Consider the following 12633-nt stretch of genomic DNA (forward strand, 5'->3'; position numbering starts at 1 on the left):
GAAATCCAACTTTTTTATTTCAAAGTGCCAACACTGCAATTAAACCTGAATATCGAGGTTTTTAGTTAGAAAAAACTCCTACAGTTGTCCAGACATCTGCAATCTTAAAAGTAAAACACAATAACAAAGTTTTCAATGTTACAGTTTTTTATTTAAAAAAACATAAACTCTACATGTGCATGTATTTTAGACAAAGGGATACTCAACTTGTAATAATGATTATATGCCAGAACAACACCTGAAGGCTGACGTGTGGGGCTGGTATATACCAGGTTTCCCTGCCCCTCTGAGCCACTGGGAGTCAGGGAATCATTCACTCCAAGAATAGTATTGAAAATAGCAAATACAATCCTTCAAGGTGGTGGTGGTTTTTTTTTGGGGGGGGGGGGGTTAATGCTCTCAAGCCACACTATTCTTTTAGAATCAAATTCTCTGCTTTCGGATGACTAAGCTCTGAATACAGCCTTGGGTGTATGTAACTTCTGTTTTAGATGCAAAAGTCAGAAGAGTTTTCAAAGGAAAAAAATCACTTGAAGCTTAAAAATAAAATGCCATGTTAATGACAGTATATTAAAACACACTTTTTTAAAAGCACCCTAGGTTCTTTAGGCTGCAATCCTTACCTGGGAGCAAGTCCCACTGATGTTAATGGGGCTTACTTTTGAGTAGAGCTGTATTGGCTTTCCCTGTTACTGTTGTTTTTAACACTTGCTTCCTTCTCCCTTGCCATTAAAGAAGAGAACAAGATCTCGGCAGTAGTGCCTAAGATTAATCACACAAGTCAGGGGAAAGGGAGACCCACACAATACATTGGGGGGGGGGCTTGCCTGCATGGGCTTCCTTTGCTTTTATTTTGAAATGGGGCCTGAGCCCAAACAGTGGCTGGAAATCCCTTTTCCTTGAACTGCAGCCACCCTTCTTCTCAACACGATTCTCCTTTATGGGGTCTCCGTTTGCGCCATTCTTTGTGCAAAGCTCTCAGCAGCAGCTCCATACCCAAACAAGACCAAAATAGGGCGTTTGGGGAGAGAAAAAGAAATGTATGGCCATTGCATTAAAGGCATTTATTCTGTCGATTGCTCCTGCTTCCCCCCCCCCCCCGGAGAAAACCTTAATCCTTGTCTCCCCTCAGGCTGTCAGCAAGGAATCAAGGAATCCCCGGGTTTTGGCTGTGAAAGGGAGCGCCCTGCACGCTTCTTGCAGGAGCCCTTGCCGGCTAGCCTCCCTCCTGATCCCCGTGCAAAAGCCGCTACGGTGAGGGGGTGGGGTGGAAGGAGAGTTTGGAAAGCGGCAGGCAAAAGCGACAAGTGGGCAGGCAGCTTCTTCCCAGGAGAGAAGCCAAGGAAACACTCTTGCGGGGCCGGTCGGGGGCTTCTGGAGAGCGGAGCGCAGCAGCCGCCGGGCACAGTGTGTCCCGGGGCACAGCAGGTGAGGCTGGGGATGCCAAGCGCTCCCGTGGGCAAGACTAGTCCTCCTCCTCCTCCTCCTCCTCGCTTCAAGCACCGCTGCTGGGAAACCTCGTCGCTGCCGTTACCTCGTCCTCGTCGCTCGCGTCGAATCCGCAGCAGCAGCCAGCAGCAGCAGCCCAACACCACTGGGACAGGCGCCAAGGAGGGAAACTGCTGCTGTCTGCTGCTGCGCCTGCGCTGGCAGAAACGAGGCATGACGCATGAGCACAGCAGCAGCGCCCTCAGCCTCCGGAGGGCGGGCCGCCGGCCAGCTGGAGAAGTGGACGGGCGCAGGCGGGCCACGGGCGCTGCACGGTGCAGCGCAGCGCAGCGGTGCCCCCCACCATTTCCCCGCCCCTGGCGTGCCGGCAGAGAGAGCTCTGCGTGCCAGCTGTGGCACGCGTGCCACGGGTTCGCCATCACTGCTCTAGGACAATGTTTTTCAACCTTGGGTTCTCAGTTGTTGTTGTTGGACTGCAACTCTCATCATCCCAGGCCATTGGTGATGCTGGCTGGGGATGGTGGGAGTTGTAGTCCAGCAACATCATCTACTGACCCAAGGTTGAAGAATATGCTGCTAGGACACCATTGAGTCAACATGCATACTTGCATTCTCTCTCAGCTGCACTAGCCATGGTCCTGAAGCCCACACTTTGGTTGCTCTCCAAGGTCCTGATCTTGCCTCTGCCTGGAACTATTGGCCTCCTGCTTGCTTGGTCCATCACTTATGGCAGGCACTCCCTTGGATATCACAGATTGTGCTTGGGACTCTCTGCAAGGGAAACATGTGCTCAGTTGCTTAGCTATGGCTTTCCTCTCCTTTTAAACAGTGTCTGTTAGACTCTCCAAGAAACTCAACTTAAGCCCGGCACTGAATCCTGTATTGTGATGCTCCACACTCCAACACTTGATTGTCTCCCTTGTCTTCAACACCCACTTCTCTGGAATATTCTAGCAAACTCTGGGGCGGGGGTGGGGAGAGAGAAATCATACACTGGGATCAGAATTAATGATCTCAATGTATACAGTTCATCCTGGGAACAATTTTTTTGGGAGGAGCAGGTGTTGAAAGGGTATTTTAGGGCCTGTGTATGTGTGAAACTGTTTGCTTAAACATTGTGTGTGTGTGTGTGTGTGTGTGTGTGTGTGTGTAGTAAAGTCTGTAGTTTTCTTGGTCAGAAAACAGATCAGCTGGAGAGCTTGGAAGGAGTCCTCTATCCAACAGGCTTGTTTACTTTCCCTGTGTTTGAAACTGCATCGATTTCTTCTTTTGAACAGCAGGCTTTTACATCGGAGGGTTTGTTTTCCAGCTCTTCCTTTGTTTAGGAACATTGAATTCATTCTTTCCCCCTCAACTGCCTCCCCCGATGCTCTGCCCTCCAAAACTTCATTTGTTTTCAGAGCAGCTGAAAACTGGATCCCATGTCATTCCTCCACCCAGCTCTCTTTCCCACCCTGCCCCCTGCATCTTTCCCTTATCTGAAAGCCTCATTCAGCCACCAGCATCCATTGAGACTTGAGCCAGAGAGCATCAGGGGGCCCTTAAGATGTCCCTGGCCAAGGTCTTTGTTGCCAGGGTTTGGTTATAAATAGCAGTGCATCTGAACAGCAACTGGATTCCATGCAAAGAAGAAGTAAACCAAGCCGATCAGTTCACTGGATGAGACACAGTGGCCAGCTTGACAAGAATGTGCCAGTTTGTGTTTCCTACATTTTCAGTCTCTAACCTGGTGTGCAACCACCTCTGCAAGGAAGCCGCAAGCAGCAGGCCTCATTCTGAGCACATGTTTTATTCATGCCTGCTAGTAATTGGCATCTCCCACGTTCTCTAATATGTTTTCCAGACAAAGCACCTGATGGGTTTGTCATATTTCCAATAACTGACCTTTTAAGTCATCTCACACCCTCTCTCTCCCCTGCAGCAATTTTTTAGAACTCGCTTATGCTATTGTTCCTTGCCAGGGTTCTTAATTTGAGCAGAGTCTTCCTGGTATTGGCTGCCGAGATCTGTGTTGGGGCTTACAACCCGAGTCTGCTGTCTTGCTGATTTAGTGGGAACGTGTTTTGTTTTTTTTCTTTATACGCAATGGCTGGATGGAGAAAGGGGGTGCCTCTGAGCATGTGCAGAGTACCTTTGCTTTGCCACTGTATCAGCCATGCATTTTTGAGGTCAGATGCAGAACTTCAAGAGCAATGTTGTTTAATCTTAGGGAGGGGGAGCCAAGAGTTATTTTTATTGTGGAGGTGGGTGGGTGGGGGTTGATTAACAAAATCAATCCTCTTGGCAAACTGGGAATATCCCCTCACTCGCCCAAGTTTAGGATATTCCACCTTTCTTTTTTTTTTTTGAGAAAAACAAGTGGCTCTCGTAAATGTAAACAAGCTTTAATAATAACAAAATAGCCTAACAAAATAGCATAATGAGAGAAACTAAATACAACAACAGGAGGCAGGTCTGAGGCAAGAAACAAGAGGCAGTTGGTGCCTCTTAACCGTCATTCTTAACGGAACTCACACAGAAGGGAGGGGATGATTCCGAAGCATAGCACACAAGCCCCGCCCACCAGATACCAAGCACTGTATTATTCAAATTAGGCCCCAGTATTTTTCTTACTATTTTAAAAACAATTTGGCTCAAAAGAGGGGACTTTGATAATAGGATATACTTCACAGGGTTTTCCTGTGATCCACACTGACTTTTTCATGTAGTATGTGACAATTCTATATGCCAACTACTCTCTCTGCATGTTTGCCCCACAGCTGTCCCCATTCACACTTCATCCCCCCCAAATCACCCAAGTGCCCCCTAACTTTTTATCCTGTGAACAGAGTTGCGGTGTCGTAGGGGACTTTGACTCAGCCTGATGCGAAGATCTGAATCTCCCTTTTTTACATTCTTTCAGATCATATTTCTGAAATACGTGCAAATAGTAAAATTAATTAAGATGTTTCATCATGCAAAGCCTTTTGGCTAAAAGTAGATTAGTGTTCCATTTTACTGTGTGTATAAATTCTAATCTAGGCACCTCTTGCTCAGCTTGCTGGAAGAGGGGTGTATGTGTGTTTTAAAAAGAACACAGCATTTATATAATGCCAATCAAAAGTTTTACTGAAGTTTGCGGGAAAGGCTGAGGGATGGTGATGGCTTCAGTCCCCTCTTCTTGCTCGTATGGGTTTGCCCAGGATTTGAACCCAGGCCCCCTTGCACCTAAAGGGGCAATCATGCCCCCTAGACCTGCAAGCTGGATTGTGGGATGTGATTCCTTAAATGGAGGTAATACCCATGTAGCAGCTGTTAATTCACTGATGCTTTGCCTGCACAATGCATGCTTAATAACAATACAAGCATGTTGCGCACTTCAGGTCTGTGGCAATAGGTGTATACAGTAATCCCTCTATTCAGCTTGCTCAAATGGAACATGCCTTTCTAATTGCATGACAACAGTGGAGACAATTGTTAAAAATCCATCTAGTTTAAACCACTCTTGTAATTCTGGGGGATTATAAAAACACAGAAGCCCATGAGTGATGAGTGAAAAAGTGGTGGATTATCAGCGTGTAAAAGTCTACAATGAGCCACCATGGCTCTCTGATAATTGGCTTCTTGCTGAATACGTTATTTAGCTCAGTTTCTCATTGTGTGAAAACAAATAATGGAATGGAAGCATTACTGCAGCCTGCATCTCTGCATGTTCTTTCATCCTGACTCTCTCTGTGTGTGTGTGTGTGTGTGTGTGTGTATACACAATGTCGTTAATCTAACATAACTAAAAGGCAGGAATGCTTAACAGAATCCTTTTGCCATCAAATTAAGTGCTGGATCCATATTGAAGAAGTATAGCTTTTTAAGGAACTGGACAGATTGCTGACTGCCAGCCAAAGGGGGAAGAAGAGGGCATTTTACATGACAGCTGACGTAGAATGACAGCTGGAGAGTCTAGCTGTTGGCTCTGGAGGAGTGACCTGTCAGCATGACAAAAGCCCTGTACAACTGAACCCTCACCCCTGCAAGTTCAAGGGAGGAATCTGACTGCCTTATCAGCAAGGAGCTGTCCGTGGTCCTAGATCCTGCACTACTTTGATGCTTGGACTCCTGCAGTGCTGCCTGTGTAGAGCAGTGTTTTTCAACCTTTTTTGGGCAAAGGCACACTTGTTTCATGAAAAAAATCACAAGGCACACCACCATTAGAAAATGTTAAAAAATTTAACTCTGTGCCTATATTGACTATATATAAAGCAATTCTCTTGAATTTTTCAATTTTTCCCACGGCACACCAGGCAACATCTCGTGGCACACTAGTGTGCCGCGGAACAGTGGTTGAAAAACACTGGTGTAGAGTACTGGGCCATAGACATCAACATTTTCAGGCCCAGAACCCATTGTGAGGATGTAAGAGAATACCTGCTGGATCAGCCAAAAGTCCACCCAATTTGGCATTTTACTTTGCAGGGCAGAGGCTTAGATGACCCTTGGGGTCCCTTCCAACTCTACAACTCTATGCTTCTATGATTCTCATGGTGGTTAACTGGATGTCTTCACGGGAAGCTCCTGAGCAGGGACAACAACACTCCTCTGTTCCGTTGCCCCCCATCCCAGCAAGGGACATATTGCTTCTAGGCATGGGAAGTCCATAATGGCTATAGACTTTGATGGGCCAACTCATCAAGGGCTGTGGGAAAGGGCTGTGCCTCTGTAGTAGAACATCTGTAGAAGGTCCCAGCTTCCATACCAGGTATCTACAGATTCCTGTCTGAAATTCTGGATAGCAATGGCCAGTCAGTGAGGGCAATACTGAGTTAGATGGACCAATGGTCTGACTCGGTATAACTCAGCTTCCCATGTTCCTACTAAAAGGAGGGTACCTTTAAACTCAGTCTCCTGTATACATTGATTTTTGTTGTTGTTGCTACATATACATACAGCATTACTATGGATGTCCATGTTTATAGGTCTCGCCATCCTTCAGCCTTTGTCAGGACCTGACTGCAGCAGCACTCGCTCACTGGTGATTCCCAGCAACTGGTTGTCAGAGGCTAGTCACCTAACTAACCCACCTCACAGGGTTGTTGTGAGGAGAAAAGGATAAGAGGTCCCCTACCCTGAGCAGTGTGAGTTAAAAATGAAGTTTTGTTTTGTTTTGTATGGTTTTTTTAAAGGAAAGGTTTGCCAGCACAGTCCTGTGAATGCAATCTTTTATGGAACATGACTATCATCTAAGAAAGAAAGAAAGAAAGAAAGAAAGAAAGAAAGAAAGAAAGAAAATCCTGGGGACATTGCAGTGAAGTAAGGAGTCTTGAAAAAGGAAGCTTTGTGCTTCTCTGTGCCCTGTACCCTTTCCTTCCCCTTCTGCCACCAGGACTTTTCCCAGCCACAACTTTGCTGCCATTCATATCTGCAAAGGGAATTACAGCAGCTTTATAATTCATCACAGGCTGAAAGCCTGGCACTAGGCAGCAACTGGCGGCCCGCGTCAGTTCTTCCTGAGACAGGACAAAGCTGCAGCAGACAAGTTGATTAATAATGCAGTGTTTCTATATTTCCTCTTCGTTTAATCTTGTCATTTCCCTGCTTTTTCCAAGGCTCTTCTGCCAGGCCTCCCCTTTTGCTAGGTTAAAAATCCCATAGGCTGACGAGTGTATTTTATGGAGTTGAAAGAAAAAGAAAAAGCACAGACCTGTCTTTTTCTACTGTGTAGGTTTGAGAACAAGCAGCTGCACCAGAATTAGCTGCAAAGACATAAAAGGCAACTTTTAGTTCACTCCTTCCGTCTTCTTTTTCTGTTTCCCTCCCCTGAAACTGAACAAGCCTCTAGGGAAGAAAGGATTTACCTTCTCTCTCATTCTCCCTCCCTGTCTTCTACATCAGTGTGGTGTAGTGGTTAAGAGCGGTAGACTTGTAATCTGGTGAACCGGGTTCGCGTCTCTGCTCCTGGGTGACCTTGGGCTAGTCGCACTTCTTTGAAGTCTCTCAGCCCCACTCACCTCACAGAGTGTTTGTTGTGGGGGAGGAAGGGAAAGGAGAATGTTAGCCGCTCTGAGACTCCTTCGGGTAGTGATAAAGCGGGATATCAAATCCAAACTCTTCTTCTTCTCCTTCTTCATAATATATTTCCAGGACTGTAGAAGCACTACAGCATTTTATTTAGATAAAAGATGACCAGTCCAAGCTCTAAAGTACTACCTTGTTTGGGGGGGGATCTCCTTAAGTTGCATTTGTTAACCGGTTAGGTGCCGGTTAATGGCGGACGGGAGCTGAGAAGCTCCGGTTCTCCGGTGGGTTATAGGGGCTTCCGTGCCTGCGCCACGGGCCCCTTAAAACCACGGGAAGAGCGTCCCGTGGACTTGTTGACTCGTGGGTCCCAGACGTGTCATCTCCGCTCCCGATCGACCCTCGTAAGGGGGGAGATTGGGCGAGCGGAGCGCTGGCACGGGACTGAAGAGACGGCTGCCCCCGGAGAACGAAGCAGCGACTTCGCCTGACCTGAGCACCTAGCACTTCCTAACTTGGACCGTTACAGAAACTCTGTGAGTAAACTTTTTCTCTGGAATTAAGACTTTTTAAGTGCTAATCTTACAGAGGAAACTTTAAAAGGAAGCCCGCTCTCTTTGAACTGCTGATAGAGCGAGGTAGCGGCAAGAGCGCTAAGCCGCGTATAACGGGAAAAAGTTTTGCTAACTCTGCTGAACTTTTAAAAAGTGGTTTTAAAGTTGTTTAGACTGTTTATAAGGACTTAAAATTGAGAATGGTGACCAAAGAAGACACTGCTTCACCCTCTGGATAGGATTCCGGGTCAGTAAGCAGGCAGCGTAACTTAGTTGCCATTCTCCTTTCTTTGTTTTTTGCAACTGTTTCCAGAAAGACTTGGTAAAAAAATTTTTTTGTGGCCGGCTGCAGCCTGGGAAACATTGAGGACTTGGTGGATACACTGTATAAAAATTAACTGTTGCCTTGGGCTGTTGGAAACTAATTTCTTCTTGACTTTTGAGAGACTTTAAAACTTTAAAATTGAGGACCTTTGCCTATTTTTCTGGAGGGCTAGAACCGGTTGAAACTGCCTGGGACTGCCTGGGACTTTCGGCTCTGTTGCCTCTATGTTATCTGGATGGAACTGCTAGCCACCTGGTGTTGACTTTTGGGACTGTTGGCTTTCTACTGTGAATGTCTGGGACAATTACTAAAACTGGTGTGACCTTGAGACTGCAGCTGCAAAGTGAACAAGATATGCAAGAAAGTACAAGAGCTAAAACATCACAAAGAAAAGGATCTTTCTCTCTAACTACGCAGGAACAAATGGCCCAGGCTATTGAGAGACTAACGTCAAGTATTGCAGAAATTACAGAAGGATTGAAAAAAGTATCTGAAGATGTGAAACAGACACAATCTTCAGTAAATTCTGTTAATTCAACAGTAAACTCTGCAACTGAGAAATTACAAGCAGAAATAAAGGAATCTTCCCAAAGACTTGAGAAATCCATTGGTCAAATTGAGGAAAACGTGAGGAAAAACAGGGAAGAAATTAATAAAATTGGTCAGGAGGTGACCGTCCTAAAGAAGGAAACAGAGGAAATTAAAGTGGTAAAAGAGAAAATACGGACGGTGGAACAGAAACTGGATAATATCGATTTGGAGAACATAGAAAAAATTGGATCTAGGCAGAGAAGCGTCGAAGAATCTCTCGCGTTTCTTCAACTCCAACAGAGAGAAGGAAACATCCGTCTCAGGGGCCTACCAGAATTGGAAGAGGGAAGCCTAAAGGATTATATTGTAACCCAATTTTCAACATTTTGGCATTTGAAAGAAGAAGACGTCTCAGCACTCATAGTGAAGGCCTACAGATTTGGCCCCAAAGGGAAGAAAAGCTCCAAGACAGTTAGTGACTGTTTGATCGTGTTTAACAATAGATATCAAAGAGACTACATCTTGGACCTACATTACAAGAACAACCTAGTGGTGCAGCAGAATAGAGTGGTGCTTTTCAAAGATATCCCCAAATTTTTCCTAGACAGAAGACCACCTTACAACGACTTAACAACAGAGCTAAGAAGAAGAAACATCTCCTTTAGCTGGGAATTTCCAGAAGGACTGACTTTTATGTTCAAAGAAAAAAGAATCAGGATAAGATCCCTGGCTGATAAACAAAAATTCTTAGACAAACATTTGGAGGACTTCAAGGGTTCCGCTTTAGACCCAGCGCTTGCTTATTCACTCCCTGGAGTGTTCCCACCACCAGGGACCCCAGGAGTGCTTCCAGTACCAGGGACCTCAGGAACAGGGGATCCAAGGGATCCAGAAAAAGACAAGAAGGACCTAGCAACAGGAGGAACAGAATAAGGACTTAAAGATGGCTCTAAAATTGATGACTTGGAATGTTCGGGGATTGAACCAGAGACCAAAGAGACACAGAGTGTTCTACAGTTTGGAAAAAAAGAATTTGGACATAATATGTCTACAGGAGACCCATGTAGTTCGACGACACAGAAGGATTTTACAAAACAAAAAATTAGGCCAAGAATTTATATCATCGGATAAAGTCAAGAAGAGAGGAGTGATAATATATGCAAAAGAGAAATACAGCCCAAGACAGCTATTTAAAGATGAAGAAGGGAGATACATTGCTATTGAAATCAAAGTACAAGGCGAAAAACTCTTGATTCTGGGACTCTATGCACCTAATGATGGTAAGTCAACTTTTTATAAGAAAATACATGATTTGCTGTTGGAATATTTGGATTACAAAATAGTATGCCTTGGAGACTTCAATGGGGCAGTTTCCACTTTAATGGATAGATCCCAGAGGGCTAAATTAACAAACGACGGGAAACTGCCGAAGACTTTTTTTGAAATGGTGGATAACTTGAATTTGGTCGATGCTTGGAGGCTAAGAAACCCCATGGAAACAGAGACAACTTTCTTCAGCGAACCTCAGCAGTCATGGTCGAGAATAGATTACATTTGGATCTCGAATGAGTTGGCACCGAAACTTTGCAAAGCAGAAATTGGCCCAAAAACACATTCAGACCACAATCCTGTACAAGCAAATCTAAAATTAATCCCCAAGGATTCTTTCAGATGGAGAATGGATGATGCCTTGATGAGAGATACCAAGCTGGTAGAAAGAGCAGCTAAAAAGATGAAGGAGTATTTCCAATTCAATTTAAATTCGGAGGTGGAAAAGAGGACTGTTTGGGATGCAAGTAAGGCAGTAATGAGAGGGTTCCTGATAAGCGAAAAGGCAAAAAAGAAGAGACAACAAAACGCAGAAATGGAAAGACTCTTGAAATTAATCAAAGGAAAAGAGAAAGAATTAAGAGGACACCCTAGAAACCAAAAAATACAAAAAGAAATTAAATACTTGCAATCCCAATACGCTAAAATTATAAACCAAGACATTGAATGGAAGATTAAAATGATGAAGCAGAGATCTTTTGAATCGGCAAATAAATGTGGGAAATTACTAGCTTGGCAACTAAAGAAAAGACAGAAAGCAAATATCATCAATAATTTGGTAGTAAATGGAAAAATCGTGGAGAATCCAGAGGAGATTAGATGGCATTTTCAAAAGTTCTATAAACAATTGTACAAGGAGGAGAAGATAGATGAAACAGAGATGGACCAATTTCTGGAGAAAAATGGACTGCAAAAAGTCCCAGAAGATAAATTAAGTATACTCAACCACCCTATATCAACACAAGAGATTGAAGAAGTAATTAACAACATGCAGATAGGAAAGGCCCCAGGACCAGACGGATTGACTGCAAAATATTATAAAAGTTTGAAAGATTGGCTATCACAGCCTTTAAAAGAAGTTTGCAATAAAATACTAGAAGGAGATAGGGCACCAGAGACATGGAAAGAGGCCTATATCACACTGATTCCGAAACCAGATATGGATAAGACTATAATGAAAAATTACCGCCCAATTTCACTTTTAAATGTAGATTACAAAATATTCGCGAATGTCATGGCTACAAGATTAAAAAGAGTGCTGAAGGATTATATACACAAAGATCAAGCAGGTTTTTTACCAGGTAGACAACTAAATAATAATACAAGAATAGTTCTGGACATTTTAGAGAAACTGGAAAAAAACATAAATACAGATGCGGCACTGATGTATATTGACGCAGAAAAAGCCTTTGACAACATTTCTTGGACATTTATGAATTTTTTTTTTGAAAGAATGGCAGTTGGACAAAGATTTCTAAATGGCATTAATGCCATTTACACAGAACAAAAAGCAAAAATTATAATTAACAGTGTGATATCGGAGGAGATTAGAGTGGAAAAAGGAACAAGACAAGGGTGCCCTATCTCCCCTTTACTTTTTATTACGGTCCTGGAGGTTCTTTTAAATATGCTACGAAAAGAGAACCAGATTAAAGGAATAAGGGTGGGAGAGAAGGAGTACAAAGTACGTGCCTTTGCAGATGACTTAATGTTATCCCTACAAGATCCTGAAGACAGTGTCCCCAAAGCAGTGGAATTAATTGAGAAGTTTGGGCATGTAGCCGGCTTCAAACTTAACAAACAGAAGACCAAAGTTCTGACTAAAAATATGAAAACAGAACAGATACAAAAGTTACAAGAAGGTACTGGCCTCAATTTCGCTAAGAAAGTAAAGTATCTAGGGATCAATCTCACTGCAAAAAATCTGAACCTGTACAAGGATAATTATGAGAAGTTGTGGACTGAGATAAAAAATGATTTAGAAATATGGACAAGATTGAAACTTTCATTAATGGGTAGAATAGCTGCTGTTAAGATGAATGTCTTACCAAGGATGCTGTTTTTATTTCAAGCCATTCCAATTTTAGATAAGCTGGATTGTTTTAAGACATGGCAAAAGGACCTATCAAAGTTTATATGGCAGGGGAAAAAGCCTAGAATTAAATTCAAGATACTAACGGACTCTAAAGAGAGAGGAGGCTTTGCACTGCCGGACTTAAAGATTTACTTTGAAGCGGCGGCCTTTTGCTGGCTAAAAGATTGGTTTAAATTGGAAAATGTCGATGTGTTGGACTTGGAAGGCTTTGACAACATGTTTGGTTGGCACGCTTATCTTTGGTACGACAAGGCTAAGGTCCACAAGACTTTTAAAAATCACATTGTTAGAAAAGCCTTGTATCAGGTTTGGATAAGATATAAAGACTTGTTAGAGAGAAAGACTCCTAGATGGATTTCTCC

This window comes from Lacerta agilis, chromosome 8 (assembly GCF_009819535.1).
Source record: "Lacerta agilis isolate rLacAgi1 chromosome 8, rLacAgi1.pri, whole genome shotgun sequence".
NCBI classification, from domain to species: domain Eukaryota; kingdom Metazoa; phylum Chordata; class Lepidosauria; order Squamata; family Lacertidae; genus Lacerta; species Lacerta agilis.